The sequence below is a fragment of the Lampetra fluviatilis genome, chromosome 55 (assembly GCF_964198595.1).
Source record: "Lampetra fluviatilis chromosome 55, kcLamFluv1.1, whole genome shotgun sequence".
Classification (NCBI taxonomy): domain Eukaryota; kingdom Metazoa; phylum Chordata; class Hyperoartia; order Petromyzontiformes; family Petromyzontidae; genus Lampetra; species Lampetra fluviatilis.
Window position 1 is genome coordinate 6,998,834 of NC_136329.1, and position 18,848 is coordinate 7,017,681.

Genomic DNA, 18,848 nt, shown 5'->3' on the forward strand with positions numbered 1-18,848 from the left:
CCACTTCGTTGAGCTATAATTTGTGATAGCCAGGTCACTTCTGAAAAACAGCTCAGTGGGCCTTTACCTGATAAAATAAAAAAGAGTTAATGAAATATTTTAATATTTTATTAATTAAAATATAAAAAAATTTGTCAAAAACAAGTTTTTCAATGCAAACACTTGTATTTGCACTCAAAAGTAGAAAATGCATTATTTTCACCTCAGAAATGAATCAAATATGATGTGCTCAATAAAAGTGGGTGGCTTGCATAAATGTAAAAAGAATATCGAAAGGAAACCACCCACTATTCAGCACGTCAAATTTGATTAATTCTGGCGTCAAAAGAGTGTATTTTCTCCTTTTGAGTGCAAATAAAGTGTGCATTGAAAAACGTATTTTTTACCAATTTTTTTATATCGTGAAAACTATTTTAAGCACATTCCTGCAGAGGGAGCTGGTAGGAACGTTGGGTTGCTCGGTCAATGGCCAGGGTCAACGGCGGCATGGTGTATTCCGCAAATATGGCCGACTGTGAGGGCGGGTACAAGCCGGCGTGAGTAGGTTAAACGTTGAGTTTTATAAGGGCACCACGGCGTGACCAGCCCCTCCCCACCCAGCCGAACCCCCCCTCACCCCCCACCCAGCCCCACCCTCCCCACCCAGCCGCTCCCCACCCTCCCCTCCCCACCCAGCCCCTCCCCACCCTCCCCACCCAGCCCCTCCCCACCCTCCCCTCTCCACCCAGCCCCACTCCTCCCATTTTTGGATGCACTACGGACGACACAATAATCCCCTGTGGGCTGGTGGAACCAGGTGGTTCCTACCAGTACTATTTAACTGCTATTTTATTTTACCAGGTAAGGCCCACTGGGGCTATTTATATGTTTTTCTGAAGCGACCTGGCCACAAATGAGATGCCAATGAAGTGGCTTATCACGTGTAAATGTAAATCAGCCATATATTCTAAGCGCACGTTTCTAAATGTGGAGGGAAGAAAACTAACCAGAGGACTCAGAGATAAATCCACGCGATCACGGGGAGAACACGCGTGAAAGTTGCCGTCTTTCCACTCCTGTGACGTAAGAAACCCACGAGGAGCGTATGGCGTCAGCGGTTCCCCGGACATCCTCGAAGCAGCGGCGGCTTTTGGCTGGCCATCGCACAAAGACGGTCATCGCATCACTCGCGTTCAGATGCGCTTCTGCGCCCGTTTGAAATGCGCTTATGTTCCGATATTAGGAAGCCAATGGAGTAATGCACTTTTACGTCATTTCGATTTAAAACTAATTTGGCTAGAACTGCTTTTTGTGTTTAGTTTGTTGTCCTTCCCCCGCACCTCCGATGAGCACGGTTGGCTACGTACTGTGCGAAAGAAGTTCAATATACATACAAGGCAATGTTCCTGGGGTGATCTATTAAGACAATCAGAATCGTTATCTGGCCGTTATCCCTCAGTTATGGCCGTTTCCCCTGCAGGTTCCGTTTATTTCCGACTTCCCATACACGGCACGCATTGGTGAGATCTAAGGATGAAATGCACCACTTGACCAATTTCAATTAATATTTATTCTTATGTAGAGCTATATATGTCAGACGCAAGGCATTAAACTCAATTGTGAACTGAAGGCAAGTGCTGCACATAAAGCCTGGGTAAGATTTACGTATGTTCTTAGTTCTTGTTAAAGACTGGCAGCATGCAAAGTTTTGTACTAGCAGTTACATTGGGGAAACGAAGCGACATGCCTCGGACCGTGTTCGTGAGCATAAGGCAGATTTAAAACACGGTAGGACCAATACTTCTGCCGTGGCTGATCATTATTTTAATGCGGCTGGCTCACACGAAATTGATTTCTCTAAGACGATGGTACTTTGCAAGCCCACTGGCTATCAACAAAGATTTGTTCATGAAGCCATCTATATATACAGACACAGACAATTTCAACTGAGAGGATGGTTATAAACTCAGCAATCATTGGAAAGATATCATCAACCACTTTGGGTCATGACTTGATTTGTGTTTTCTTGTCAAGGGAGCACAGGTCATGTCATGACTTGATTTGTGTCGTTTTCTTGTTATCTTACCCCAGGGCACATATGCCCCGCCCACTTCGTTCTGACACCGAGACGTTTTGTGGCACTGCATATTCCGTGTTTCACATTGGTGCTCCCTGACCCCAGGGCATATATGCCCCGCCCACTTCGTTGCGCTTGTGCCACGCCCATTTTTGAAAACTTTATAAATGGTTGCCTTTGGTAACCTTCTCCCTCTTTCCTCCTGTAGACGATCGCTTGTGTTGTGATCGAAACGTTGTGGTTTTATTTTTAATTTTATTTTTATTACCGAAAGTACCAAGAATAAGTCTACATTATAGACTGCCAGTACACTCACCAAACTTAAGAACCAGGCTACAGTCTACATTAGTGTTTTTTGTTTTTTTTTATTATTTTTCTTTTTATTCACTTTATTTTTCTATCTGTGACTTTATCGGAATAACCAAAGAATATGAATTCCTGCAGTCACAAAAGTTTAGAGTAAAAATTTACAGGAGTTAAGATGTTAAAACACCAAATATACACCGACTATTGCAAGGCATCATCATGTTTGCATTCACCACACATCATGCGTGTGGTATAATGTTGTGCATTGTACTTGAAATTGATTGGCCTACACCAGAGACAGCCTTCTTCATAATTCTGTCTCACCTGGTTTCAGACCATAGAACAATGGCAAAAGGCGGACAGCACAAGGGCAATGCAAATATCAAAGCATGTATTGCTCGGATTGAGCAAAAAAACTATTCCAATACGGCAGCATTGCAAACAGAGTCAAGGTAAGAGGTTAATAAAGTTGTTTTTTTTTTCTTCTTCAGCATATCATTGCTGGGCAAGACATCACGGCGTGATATCCCCCGGGAAATTGTACAGCTTGCGATGCTCAAGAGTCTTTCTTAAAATATCATTGTTTGGTGTTGGTGTTGCGAAGAGACGGGCACACAGGTGAACTGTGCGTGACTACATTGCAGTCCCTTGCCCATTGAAGCGATCTGGTGAGATACAAAAACATTTTTTTTTTATCATATCCACTGTGGGTATTTGTTACCGGGTATATGCAACGAGTAATGTACCATGTTTGAGACTTCGCTAAACGTCAACGGGCAGAGAAGGTGCAGGAAGTCGGAACAAAACAATTGAGCGAGTCAGCTCCCAGCCGCTAACGAAGGACGTTGTGACCCAGCGTGGAAGAGTCGGATAATAACAAATTACTCCATACTCGAGGTTGCTCTCTCGAGAGAGCTCCGTCTAGTGGAGGAACTTCTGCCAGCAGTGTCGTGAGCAAGCGATTGCAGGCGGGGAGCAATAGATCAGCATTCATGTCGCGCCACCCGTCTTTACCCAGGTCCACCTGGGGAAACGAATGATCCTATACGCAGAATAAATTCTCAGAGAAGCTTCGTGAGAAGACCCTCAAAGAATCCGAGTCAAAGTCCCAAAGCCGAGAATGAACAGCCCGAAGATCACATTGCAGTCGGACCAGCCCTTCGAATCCTCCAACTCAATGTCGAAGGCCTGTCGGCAGCCAAGCGCAGTCTCATTGAAGTCCTTGCTGCCCAACGCTCTGCTGATATCATCTGTCTGCAAGCTCTACTCAGCGTGGAAAAGGCTGGTTTCCGCAAGGGGCTGTTCTGGCCCTCACCACTTACATCGAAAATGGCTTCCAAAAAAACCTGAAAACAGGTGTCTTCCTCGACCTAACGGCTGTCTGTGACACCGTCTGGCACACTGGCCTCCTCCCAAAGCTGTCACGGTCCCTCCCCGACTGGGCAACCAAAATCATCACCACACTACAGAGCAAGAGACGTTTCAGAGTTAACCTCGGAGAGACAACGAAGCACATGGAAGAGACAAATCCAACGGTCTCCCTCAAGGCTCAATGCTGACCCCCACCCTGTGCAATCTCTACACAATTGACCTCTCAGAAACCACCTCCAGAAAATGAATATACCCTGACGACATCTGCTTGATAACGCAAGCTCCCAACTTCGACACCCTGGATCAGACCCTAAACGAGGATACAGCCAAACTCGAACAATACCGCAACACATGGCGATTCAAACTAAGCTCGGCAAAAACTGTGTCCAGTGCAGTTCACCTCTACAACGAAAAGGCCAATGAAGAGCTTAACATCCAGATGAACAACTACAAGCTACAGCACCGCCTCACCCCCCACATACCTCGGGGTGACGCTGGACAGGTTACTCCCCTTCTGGGAGCACCTGAGAACAACAGCAGCCAAGGTCAAAACCAGGAACAACTTCCTCTCCAAACTAGTTGGCTCAAAATGGGGGCACCGCGACCACCACCCTCCATACCTGAGCACTGGCACTCTCATTCTCAGCAGCAGAATACTGTGCTCCTGTCGGGTCAAGGTCGTCAAACACACACACACAAACATAGTCGACACACAGCTAAACATCACCATGTGCATGGTCACTGGCGCACTACGATCCACTCTGCTTCCCTGGCTCCCTGTCCTGGAAAACATCACACCCACAATAACCCAAAGTGATTGACAAAGTCCGCAAACTTCCCGCAACTGCCGCTCCAAAAGGACCTCTTCAACTCACCAAAGATGACGCCTCCCCTCAAGAAAGCCGACTTGGAGAGAGCCACTCACGACTTCAACACAAATCTCACCTGGACACAAGAACGGGAGCTGGCAAATAGGTACCTCATTCTTGATTTGAAGCTTTCGTGACTGCAGGAATCCATACTCTTTGGTTTTTTCGGTAAAGTCACGTCGGTAGAAAATAAAATAAATCACGACGTTTCGGGCGCAACACAAGCGTCCATCATCAGGTGACCAGGTGATTAGGTGATGATGGACGCTTGTGTTGCGCCCGAAACGTCGTGATTTATTTTATTTTCTACCTACGTGACTTTACCGAAAGAACCAAAGAGTATAGGTACCTCATTACTACCCCCACACAACAGCAGCCCCCTGGTTTCAACCTCCCCAGGAAGGAGTGGTCCACCCTCAACAGCTTCAGAACTGGTCACGGTCCAAGCCTCGCCAAACTTCGCCGAAGGGGCATGAGAGCAAAGCCCCCCCCCCGCCCCCATGTGCCTGTGGGGTGAAGCAAACCTTACACCACATCCTAGAAGTCTACCAAATCCACAAACTCAGAGAGGGCCTACTCAACATAGCAAACGCTTGGCTTATGGACTTTCCATTCGCTAAATAATACAATTGCAGGGCTGCACCTTTATATTTTTCCTTTTAGTTTTCGTACTTCTTTTTCCCTTTCTTCTTTTCATCTATTTGTTTTATTCTTTCTTTTTTCTTTCTTGCCTTTTCATATTTTTCCCCCTTCTTTCATTAATCCCCCCCCCCTTTTCTCTTCAAGCAAAGGTGAGATAACTTGCGTCACCAACAAGGGAAGGGAAAAACAAGGGATAATTTTGGGCCGACTATACACGCCTTCCTCCTATCCCCACGAGAATCGGTTTGGCCGCAGGTTGCTAAGCTTTGGTTTCGCACCTCTCTCGTGTTTTTAAAAGACGACCCCTCAACGACTCGGCTGTCACATCTCGTGTCGAAGAGACGCAGACGCGGCGATTCGTTGTAGCAAGCGGCGTCCAATGCCGAGTGACATACACAACTAGAGAACATCGCTTAAGACCCACACATCGCGTTTCATTATTTATTCATTGCCAAGCAACAACAACAAAGTTATCATATTTAACAAAAACTATCGTCCGCATTAACAAATCGTGTTTTTACGAGGTAAGTATTGCTCCCCAGGAATGCGTGCATACATATGTGTTTATATAGGTGTAGCTTTATATATAGTGGACATATTTTGAACAAAAGTATATATTGAGTATTGCTAAGTTTCCACACGTATGTACGTGATGACTCAGGCATTAGTACAAATAGGCGAGGCATCAGAACGGTACGATGTCAGGACAGGCATTCGTCCAGGTTGTATTTTGACTCAATGTTGTGCTTGATTATAAATTCACTAACACCGTGTATGTATGTATGTTGAACTTCTCCACATCGTACATAGCTAACCGTGCTAATCAGAGGTGCGGCGGAAGACCAACACACTAAATACAAAAAGCAGATCCAAATAAATGAGTTTTCAATCTACATTTAAGAGTGCAAAGCTTCAGTGTTTTCCTAATATCTGAAGGAAGAGCGTTCCAGACGGCCGCAGAAGCACATGTGAAAGTGCGCGATACAGTAACCGTCTTTGTTCGATGGCGAGCCAAAAGCCACTGCTGCTGCGAGGATGACCCGAGTTTGCATGGTGGTTTAAAATGAATGCGGTTCGCAGAATATGAATGGGATTCGCAGAGTAGAAAAGCCAGGAATCAACACAGATAATAGTAATGCACGCATTGGGTTCATGTTTAGAGTAGATGCAGATGATGCAGGTTTTCTGGCTAGGACGTTGGCTTGAGCCATGCGGCTGTTGACAGTCTTATGCACTGAGGCTGGCCACTGGGATCTGAAGGTCCGAGCTTTCCTTGGGCAAACTGAATGATGTTGAGATATAAGTAGGGCTCCTGTAGGAGGACGGTAAGTTCCAGCGGTATGAGAGAATGGTGGGTGGTAGAATACTTTGTGTTAGGCAGCAGTGTTCATAACGCAATGTTCATCCTTCCCCCGCACCTCCGATTAGCACGGATGGCTAAATACGTTGAGAAAGAAGGCCAACATGCAAACAGGTGGCTGTGAGATTTAATCTTTTTAAACTTATCTAGATTCTATAATTGCTTTTTTACCCTTTTATCTGGCAACAAAGCTCACACCTTTTCACAAAGAGTCATGTTTGCATTGACCACAGTACCTGCGGTCGGAATGCAAACAAAAAACACTGTCCTTGAAATTGATTGGTCCACACCCGAGACAGCTTTTCTTAGAGCCTAGTCTCACATGGTTTTGGACCAGATGACGCCAAAAGGCGCACAACTCAAAGACAATGCACCATCAGAGTATGAGAGCTCGGGGTAAGCATTTAAGCATAAAGAAGGTTCCAATGGTGTTATCTAGATTCATATCGCAGTGCCTTATTCCAAAGCACTTTACAACATTTAAAACCATTGTACACAAAATGATAGTGGTTGAGATTTTAAAAAGTAGGGCGATAATTCAAAGTGGTAGTGTAGTTATGGTGACAGGAGAAGAGGTCGCAGAGGTTAAAAAAGGGGTTGGGCTTGTTACAGGGGTAGTCATAGGGGTAGTTATAGTGATAGGGGTTGGGGTAGTTATAGTGACAGGGGTAGTTAAAGTGATAGGGATAGTTAAAGAGTTTGGGATAGGGGTAGTGATAGGGGTTGGGGTAGTTATAGTGACAGGGTAAGTTAAAGTGATAGGGGTAGTGAAAGAGTTCGGGATAGAGATTGGGATAGGGGTAGCTGGAGATTAGGCAGTAGCAATAGCAGGATGGGCTAGGGGAGAAGAAAAGGAGGTTGTTCTGATGGAGGAATATAAGCTACAAGTCGGTGTTGTTGTTATAGTGAAGATGGGCGCTCTGTGTGCTGCAGGGGGAGTTGGTTCCAGTGGAGGGGAGCAAGAAGGGCGCAGGGCGAGGGAAGCACAGAGAGGGGTGGTAGAGACAAGGAGCAGAGAAGACGGAATGGGACAGAGTGGTGAGAAACGAGAGAAGCGAGATAACAGTGGGGGCAAGATGAACCGAACAGTCCCAACTCGCTACGATGTTACTCGTTTTTTCAGGTCGGGGTGTATAAAGGAAACGTCAAAGACGATTGCTCAGTGCTTCGAGCACAGCATTTCTGCTAATCAGGTAAGATACCCACGCCACCTTTACGCCACCATGCTGCACCGGCAACATCGCTAACTGGGTTTGATTTCCAGCCACGATGGTTTGACTCCGTCAGAAATGTCACCGTTAGCATCTGCGACCGGTCATCCTAGCGACCGAGAGCTCAGTTCGAGGGAGACGGCCGTGGTGCCACTTTGTGGACAACGTCGCCCCGTCTTGATGCGCACTCCTGCAGAAAATTGTGCTCTCAGATCGGTTGGCGGTCGACGTTCGAAGTGGACTGCGACCCTCAAAGGAATGGCATTGTCCACGTCATGTGTGGATCAAACAAATCACTCGAGACACCGGTGTATTGCAGCCAAGAGCAGTTCATGCGAATACTGTCGCAAGAGGTCACATGTGCGGCGCAAAGGGTCCTTCGCTGCCTGCACGCGATGAATTAATGCTAAAATGAATGGCGAGTAGTATCTGAAGCAGTCCTCTTATTGGGTGTCCTCGATCACGAACCGCACTGAGCTGATGATAATAATACAGGTAGTCCTCTACTTACGATGGAGATGCGTTACGACGACCCCATCGTAAGTCGAAAATATCGTGAGTCGAAGATGGCCTAGCCTACCCAGGAGTTTTAAAGAATGGTGATAATTTAGCAAAACAGAGGTATTTATAGTACCGTACTGTATAAACTATATACTGTATGTATTTATTAATTACAATACTGTATTTCACAGTAAAATGTGAAGTAAAAAAAACAAAGTCAATTCTTAGCCTACCTAATTGAACTGCGCGAAATGTAAAATATTTTACAATTTTGTCGTATCGCTATCGCCATCGTAAGATCGAAATATCGTAAGTCGGACCATCGTAACTCGGGGACTATCTGTATAAGAACATTGCCAGCCTCCATTTGCTACTGAAAGGTGGGGACGTCACCACGGTGTTTGTGCCAGGTTAGATGCACTTTGAGGTCACGTGAAATGTTGAGGGCTCGCCGATAGGAAGTCACGGGACAGACCAAGGTGTTACAGGTTAATAGACTGTTCAGATATTCGTCACTCATCTTGGCCGTGAGTTGAACTCAACTTGAGTAGCTGGGTTCATAGTGCAGTGTGCACCACCACTCCCCACCATCCAGCCAACAACAACAACCGCCGTTCAGCACTAAGTGACGGTAACATAACCGTGGCGCTTGTGCCAGGCCAGGTGCACTTTGAGGTCAGGTGAAATGTCGATGGCTCGCTGGTAGGTCATGGGACAGACCCAGGTGTTATGGGTTGACTGGCAGATGCACAACCTGTGCCAATTTGCTGCAGCCTGTTGATCTGCTCGTTGTTGTGAGCCCTGCGTTGTTGTTGGAGGGCGACTGCCTCCAACTGCCCAGTAGCGTCCTCCACGAGCCTCCTCCACAGAGGTCGATCTTGCCACCACTGGTACCGGTCATCGACAAGTCCACTCAGCTCTTACATCCTCATCCTATACCACATTTTCCATTTGGAGACGTCTCAAACTTCTTTGCCTGATTGGTCCACACCAGTTTCAAAGGCAATGCATATACTATCAGAGTATGTTTTTTGTTTCTATCCTGACCACAAGTATTGTGGTTAATGCAGACATGATTCTTTGCAAAAGGTTTCAGTTTGGTGTTTTAACATCTTAACACCTGTTTTGTTGCGAGAAAAAAGGGGAAACCCTATTCTCATATTATTATCTAACCAGATAAAGCCCAAACTATTAGCTTATTTTTCAGAAGCGACCTGACCACAAAAAATAGCTCAACGAAGTGGCTTATCATACTGAAATTTAAAGCAGCAAAACATTTTAAATATTCTAAACACATGCTGTCTAATGCACACAATAACTGCGCGGCCGACTTCCCTCCTCAGCCGAAGTGGCCAGCATATCGATTCTTGTTTTTCAGTGCCCGATTGTATCAACATGTGGCAATCTATAAAAAACAATTCCTGCCTGTCCACTTAATCTCTTTCAGTCATACGACATCCATGTAAATGTGTTGTCCACCCACCTTCACCCGACACAGCCAATTAGTAAGGTTTGTCACGTGAACAAACCGTGCCAATTAGTTATGACAGCAAACCTACGACACATTTACAATTTGAGTTAACGACGTTTCGCTGGTGATTACAACAACCAGCATCATCAGGCGATTGAGAGAAATGTGAAGTCTTTCTGTTTCCAGTCTTGAATAGAGTAAGGTGCACAGTGATGACATCACCTCACTATTTAACACATTTGGCACCATGGACCGTGATATAATGTTACAAAGATTAAAATTCGTAAAAAAAGATTGTAGGCATTTAATCATATGGGATAAGCAGTATAATTATTATTACAGTGGTCCCTCGGTTTAACAATGCCATCAATTAACGATATTTAGATTAATGATCCGTCTCCCATATGATCCACATTGTTTCTATTAACGATACATTTTCGATATGTTTAAGATATCTCGCGACCGCAAATTTCGGCCATGTGGAGTGCTCCCAAGTGCACTCAGTGAACTTCAGTCAATCAGCGACCCCTTAAGCCATACATCTTCTTAGCCTAAAGTAATCATTTTTATTTTATGCTCTATTATGCACCTTTTCATGCTCTATTCATTATTTATCCATGTTTCTACTCATATTAATGCTTTAATATGTTACATGATGGGACCTTCTTTAGCGAGAGACCCAAAGAGTAAGAGCATTACATATTAAATACTCACAAACACAACTGTCGGCAGTTGCAGAACATGCTTGCCAACGATGAAATTATATTTATTTTGATAACGAGAATAGGTGTTTCATGGCAACAAAACAGGTGTTGAGATGTTAAAACATCAAACGGAAACCTTTTACAAGGTAGTATGTCTGCATTAACCACAATGCTTGTGGTCAGAATGCAAACAAAAAACATACTCTGATAATATATGCATTGTCTTTGAAACTGATTGGTCCACACCAGAGACAGCTTTCTTATGAGCCTAGTCCCAAACGGTGTTAGACCAGAGGATGCCAAAAGGCGTATATGATTCCTTGTAAAAGGTTTCAGTTTGGTGTTTTAACATCTCAACACCTGTTGTGTTGCCAGAAAAAAGGGGAAAACATATTCTCATCTTTAATATGTTCTTAGAACGTGGATTTATTTAAATTGCGTGTTGAATTATTATAAACAGTTTTTTTAGGGTGATTAAGGTCAATTTTCGATTGTCTTTGAACAAATTAACCATTTAACACGAATTTCATATGTATTCGATTAACGATAGTTTTAATTAACAGTAGTTTTCGTGGAACCAATTAAAATAATTAACTGAAGGACCACTGTATTACATTATGTAACACAATTTTTGTTCCTGGGTAGTAAGTGTTATTTCGTAATTGCGTATGCTTAAAAAGATTAGAAAATTGTTATTATTCCCCACAAACTCTGCTTGTGTGACCAGGACAGTGATATTTTGAAATGTACCTATTTTCAATGAGAAAACGGGCGAATTTGTGTCTTTTCATTCACATAAAGTCAGAAAAAAAACAACATATGAATCAAAATTAACATCTATTTATACTAAAGTAACACATAATTACTACAAAAGATTTATAAGTGAGTAGTTTTTCAAGATTTACGATTATACTGTAAATCGCTTTCACGAATCAGCTTCCAAATGTAGTCTCCCATCATGTTCTCGTTCTACTGTCCTTGGTAGCGGCGTTCAAACTCCAGCATATGCTGGTGGAAGCGCTCGGCTTGCTCCTCCGAGTACGCTCCCATGTTCCCCTTGCATTTATCAAGATGAGCATCGAGGATATGGACTTTGAGGGACATCCTACAGCCCATTGTGCCGTAGTTCTTCACCAGAGTCTCAACTAGCGCCACATAGTCCTTGTGATTGCCCAGGAAGCCACGAACCACTGCGACAAAGCTGTTCCAAGCCGCTTTCTCCTTACTAGTGAGCTTCTTGGGGAATTCATTGCACTCCAGGATCTTCTTTATCTGTGGTCCGACGAAGACACCGGCTTTGACCTTTGCCTCAGACAGCTTAGGGAAGAAGTCTTGAAGGTACTTGAAGGCTGCCGACTACTTATCTACTGCTCTGACAAATTGTTTCATAAGGCCCAATTTGATGTGCAGTGGTGGCATCTGCACCTTCCGGGGGTACACCAGTGGCTCCCACTTGACGTTGTTCCTCCCCACAGAAAACTCGGTCCGCTGTGGCCAGTCCAGCCTGTGATAGTGCGCCTTGGTGTCCCTGCTGTCCCAAAGGCAAAGATAGCAGGGAAGCTTGGTAAAACCGCCTTGGAGACCCATCAGGAATGTCATATATTACCATTATGGAGCAGCACGGCTTTGAGGCTCCTGGATGAGCTGTCAATGAAGAGGGGCCACTCATTCTGGTTACAGGTGATTACAATTGCCTCTAACAGACTGGTCACATTGTGGCAGAAGCAGAGCCCATCTTGACGGGTGAAGAAGCTGCAAAAAGGTTGGTGACGCTTCCTCTGATCTGCAACTTGCACACTTTCATCCAACAAGTTCCACTGCTTGAGCCTCGACGTCAAAAAGCTCGGCATTGGACTTGGTGAGACCAAGATCTCTGATCAAGTCGTTGAGGTATTTTGGTTGGGGTAGTATGGGTTTCTCTCCTCAGCTCCATCTCTGGAATTGTCATCTGGATCTACAACATATTCCTCGCTCTCTGACTTGCTGCTTTCTTCTCAAGATGGCTGCTCTTTCTCCGGAGGAGTGGGTACGGGGACCTCATGGCAATGTGGCACCGGGACAATGGATGAAGGAAGGTCCAGATACGTGATAGCAGGTGCATTCTTGCTAGTCCGACGTTTGGAAGGGTCCACCATGCAGAAGTAGCAGTTGCTTGAGTGGTCAGTGGGTTCCCGCCAAATTATTGGGATAGCGAACTTCATGGCTCTCTTTTCTCCTCTGTACCATCCTACAAAAATACATTCATTTCACCCATGACTAATGTGTAAGAGATTCTCGGAACATTTTTCAAAAATGATATATATTTTTTCAATAACATTGAAAATTGTAAAACATTTTAAAATTATAAACTTTTACAATTTTGAAAATTTTAACAGATTTTTTAATATAAAATTCCGAGCAACAATCGTCCATCTTGCTTTCCAATTTTTTTTGCATTGCTCACAGGTGAAATGAGGTGCACATGGTTTGTCTTGATCCTCGACAGGCATGCCGAAATATGCCTTGTAGGACTCACATCTTAGCAGATGCTTTTACAGAGTACTTTTTCGCTCTTGTCTTGATAAATTGGCCGCAGACATTGCAAAATGCATCTGCCGATGCTTGCAGCCTCTTGATGCCATCTCAGAAAAATGCAGATTTGTATCCACGTAGGCAGCTGGAACTAAACTGAACTGGTGGGCTTAAGGCCCCTGTATTTATACTACTATTTATATTACTGGAAAGTTCTAGAATGTTCTAGAAGTTACTCCAAGTTTACTCAGCACTGAATCTATTTGGAATGTTCTGGAAAATTGGTAAATTTAACAATATCAATGTCCTGGTCACAAAAGCAAAGTTTGTTGAGAATAATAGCCATTTTATGTACTTTTGATGTATAAGCAATTAGGAAATAACACTTACTATCCAGGATCAACAAATGTTACACTGTGTTATCATCGGACTATACATATAAAACTGTCTTAATACATATAATATAATTATGACTGCTCTCTGCTCTATTTTTGTTCCCCACAGGACAGATACATTGTGCAAAATAAATAACAGCCGGCGACAAGACCTGAAGAGGAATGTAACACATCGTGTTCAGAATAATTAATTTGCCTTAAAGACTTAAGTAACAAACATTCAGGCATGCCAGGATTGCAGCAATAACGACTACATAACAACGATTTAGCCCGTTTCAAGTACTGAGCCCATGATATGCATCGATTGAGATTGTGTCTGTAATCGCCCCTTTATTAACAAAACTGGCAGGCCAATTGCATTGTAAAGACGTTTGGGAAATGGTGTATGCCTTTTAATGCAATCTTATTGACAGCGTTATTTACAGATTGTGGATTTTGGGGTTATTATCTGGCAATGCAACAGCATACTTTAGTGAATGAAGTTAAAATAATTGGCGTTTGTTAAGTGACGCATTTCATCCATAGATCCCAAACAAAACATGCAGGGTACACGGCCAGAACTAGGTGGGGGATAATAGCGAATTTACCCACTTACTCACTTAACCACTCACCCACTTACCTACTCACTCACCCACCCACTCACCAACCCTATCGACTCACGCACTCGCTCAGAACCAGGGTAAACGGCCAAAAAATAGCAGATAAAGACCAGTTTACAGAGGTGACTTTTAAAGATGGACAAATATATCTAAATATTCTGATTGTCTTATTAGAAAGGGCAAAGCGTTGTTCAAAAGCTGGTGAGCTGCACAGTGGCAAAAGCCCGATCATCCCATTAAATGAGCCTTGACCTTTGAAGAATTAGGTCTCTGTAAGAATTGTTGGCACAACTCTGTTTATAATACAAATCTGCAGGACAGATGTTATACAGTGGTTATGTAATTCACTTCCACTCCGTATCACATTAAGGATGCATTAAAACCCGATAACATTAATGATTGGTTACATTTAAGTGTGTCTGCAAAAGTGCCGAATTCCGAAAGTCATGATGCGAATTGCCAACGCGACGGCGAATCACACCGCGACGATCGACAGCAGTACCGTGGTCACCCAAATTTTTTACACCATCTTCCAGATTATCAACCTCTTCATGACGGCCCCTTCTCTGTGTTTATTTCTTTCTATCACCGTCACGATTTTCACCGAAATGAAGCTAAGGGAGAACTCGCGCTACATTCTCTTCGCCAATCTCATTGCGTGCGACACCTTCTTCCTGCTTTCCTCCACCATCATGTCTACTTTAATTTGGCTACAAACAAATTTAAGTTTGACGTCATGCAACGTGCACACTATGGTCAGCACAATTCTGAACCAGAGTGGGGTTTTGTGCGTCACACTCATGTCCGTGGAGCGATACGTGGCCATTTGCCACCCCTTCCATCACCCCCGCTGGTTCAGCCACCGCAAAACGCTTCAGTTCTTGGCCGTAATTTGGTCCGTCGCTTCAGTGTTCCCGCTGGCGTGCGGCACTCTGGTCTTCACAAGCGGCGTGACCGTGAACAACACTCGGACTTGTTCTTCGTATCTCACCGACAGCCTAATGCCCAACCCCATGGCAATCACGGTGCTCAGAGAATTCCCAAACGTCGTCATTTTCACAGTCTGCATCATTGCGCTGATCTTCACCTACTTCAATATAATGATGGCCGCTAGAAAGGCGTCCGATGATGCGTCTAAGGCGAAACGAGCCAAGCAAACCGTGATATTACACGGCCTGCAGTTGTTTCTGTATCTGTGTTCACTTGGTAACAGATTATTTGAAACCCTTTTCGCTATAATCACAACAGATTATAATGTGGTGATAATTTTAAGGTTATGTAATTTTTTATTTCTTTATTATAGCTCAAGGTTTGTTGTTCCCTTAATTTATGGAATACGTGACAAAAAACTTAGGCAGTGTCTTAGGAAGAAGATCACCTGTCACTACAATAGGGTGACTGCATTTTAAACCATGCAAAAAAATGAACGTGAATTTTACCATTTGTGTCGTTAAATGCTTTTAAAATTGCATTTCGTTCAAATGCCTAAATATTTGTCTTTGTCTTGGGTCTTTCGGTAAAGTCACGTAGATAGGTTCAAAAACTACGACGTTTCGATCACAACACAAGCGGTTGTCTTCAGGAAAATTGAAGACGACCGCTTGTGTTGCGATCGAAACGTCATAGTTTTTTGTTATTTTTTTGTTATTTTCTTTGAACCAATCTACGTGATTTGACCGAAAGACCCAAGATTATGAATTCCTGCAGTCACGAAAGCTTTAAGTCAACAATAGGGTGGGTACATTTCAAACTGCATGCAACAAGTTGAATGTCAATCTTACCATTCGTGTCTTTGAATTCTTAAACATTTGTATTTAGTTCAACCAGCCTCGCTAATCAGAGGTACGGGGAAGGACAATAAACTAAACACAAACAGCAGTTCTACAGAAATGAGTTTTTAATAAAATAAAAAAAATACGTTTTTAATCCAGAAATTACTTTTAAAATGAGATGTTCTTAGGCTGGACAAATAATTGTGAAATTGCCTTTCCAGGTTTACCTCCCTTTGTGTGGTAGATGCCTTTTGAAAAAAGTGCGTACATACAGGAGACTCGATTATCCGCATGTGGTTCATCCGATTTGCTGATTAACTTCGCACCTGAGATTTTTACATAAATTCATAACTCATGGATTTTACCTGAAGCCCAAATTAATCATCTGAAAACAGTTATTCATTATTATTCTTGGAAATGTTTATTACAAGTTACGTGCTTAAGCCAACGAAACATTTGCTCCGGTTAATCCGAAATCTAAGTGATCGCCTCTACAGTAGAGTAGTTGCATATATTTTCAACAGTAGGCAGAGTTTGATTTATTTGAATTATCTGTGGCTCTGCTATCCACTTAGTGGACCGAGTCTTCTGGGCAGAAGCAGGAAAGTGTTATCAGTGAACACGCGCATCGATCGATCGTTAGTATTCATTATAAATTGAAAGAGTAATACGTAATCGTTAGTTGCGCTTAATTTTTTATCCGATCATTTAGTTTGCGAGTTTTAATTTACAAAACTGTGCGATGACAGAGAAACTTAAACATTATGGATCCCTAGATTAGCGGCGTTTGGCATAGAGATCCGCAGCATATTAATAGTTTTGGATTATCCACAATTTTGGATTCTCTGCGGCCGTCCTCCCCGTCATTAGCGCGGATAATCGAGAGTCTACGATACGTAGCTGCTCGCAGTCCCCACCCAGGTGGGGCAGTGAGCCCAATTTCTCCGCTTCCTCAAAACCCAGGAGAATGGAGAATTTTGTGATTTCTGTCCGTGGAGTTTCTGTGCCACCCCTCCCTCCCCACATTGCGGTTTGTGCTCTGTACCCGGCTCATGTTGAAATATAATACAATAAAAATCCGTGAATATTAAAATATCGAACGCTTATGGGAAAAGCAGCGTTAGGGGGCATACACATATATTGCGTTTAAACATATAATCTGTCCAAATATATGAATGAATACATATATATGTTGCATTATTGTGCTAAATTACCTTTAATAATGATGAACATAAATATCAGGAAACCCCTATCTACCCACGAGGGGTTTACGTACTTGACAACGCTCGCGAATGCAGAATCTGCCAGCCAGCGGCGAGTGCGAAGAGAGAGACGCGCCACAATGGTGGACGAGGGAGTGCACGCATTACGGCAAGAAGAGAGAGAGAGAGAGCAAAACCATCCGGGAAGAGTGTGGAGCTGTGTAGTCATTGTTAAATAAAAGACACAAGTCTACAGTCGTCGTGGAAGTGCTTTATTACACTAGTACGAGTGAACATAGCGGAGGGGGGGGGGGCAATGTTAAACGTTTAATAACAACTACTACAATCAATCATTAATACATTATACGAAGCAATGCGTTTTTTTCATGACATTTGATGATGATAATTTGACGACGATGGAGGTGGTGGTGATGGCGAGGAATTCAGGATGATGACTCCACTGGAGATGCAGGCGTGTGATAACAACGCCGCACAGTTTGTTATCACGAGGACAAAGCGGGCAGCCGAGGCGACGTGCCCAATCTTCGCAGCAGGCAGTTGTCAAAATTTGTGCGCGCACCTCCCACGGTGTCGGTGGTCTCCAGGCACGACGCGTTACAACTCTCGCAAACTGTCCGGCGGGTCGCGAATAGTAAATTAGTATGCATTTAGTAACTAGAGAATATGCTAAAACGCGTGAATCCAGAACTCGTGCTTTGCGAGGGTTCACTGTATATTCAAAAGTGTAAATATCAATACATAAACGTTATCCAGTACGTCTATGTTCCCGCCGCCTTGGCCATTTGAATTTGGGGCTTTGTACACGTTTGATGTGCAGCTCCCCTACCTTGATGCTGGTGGTGTAGGTGGCTTCTTTATCAGTTGGTGTAAAGCAGTGGCGGCTCCTGCAAAATCTCTCAGGGGGGGCAAATGTCTGGATGATTGATAAGGATAAGGTCCACCCATGCAATGGATAAATTAACAGCTTAAGCATGTAAAGGCAACTTCACTTCTTTAATATTAATGAAAAATAAAGTGACTCTTACAATACATCTTGTTTGTTTCTATACTCAATATTAATACAATCCACTCAAGTTTATTTTATTAAAGATTCCACTAGGTGGCGACAAATTATATTGTTGGATGAAACGTGCTTACGTATGATGACGTAAGCACGTTAGTGCGAGCCCTCCCGGAAGCCATAGAGAATGCATTGCAGCGCCCGCCCTTCGAAAAAAAACATCTTTGAATGTAAGTCTATGGGGCCACTCTGGGCGATTCTCAGCCGGAGTGAAATCGCCCAAAAAGAGGCGGTACTCCACAGAACGTGACATGACGCTGATTGGACTATATCCAGAGGCACAGTGACGGCTAGCGTGACTCTGTTGTTGATTGACATTGGTGGTGCGTGGCCCAATCGCCCTAATGAAGAAACCGCCCCTGGTGTAAAGGCTAAGAGACTCGGCGATGGTGTTCTTCACGTACATGGCCAAAACATATTTTGGGTGGTAGTGGCTCATCGTGAGAATGTGTCCGTGGATGTGGCAGCGACTGGCATCCAAGACGTGGGTTTCTTGGAGCGTCAGGGCATCAAAGTTATGGATGCTCATTATGATTGCAAAATACTCGCACTTCGCTTGGGAGAGTCTCTCAATTATCAGTTGAAGGATCATTGTCCCATCGCCTATCTGGCACATTGTTTGGCTCTGCACAGGGCCATTGGGGTGGCTTGTATTATCACTCTGGAGACCGGGAGATCGATTACACTGGTCTACAATTTATGATCACCTTCCATGAAGAAGAATGGGACAAGATTCTTGTTAAGGTTACGGAACATGTAAACCCTAACATCACCTGCCAGGAGATTCCACTGCTGCA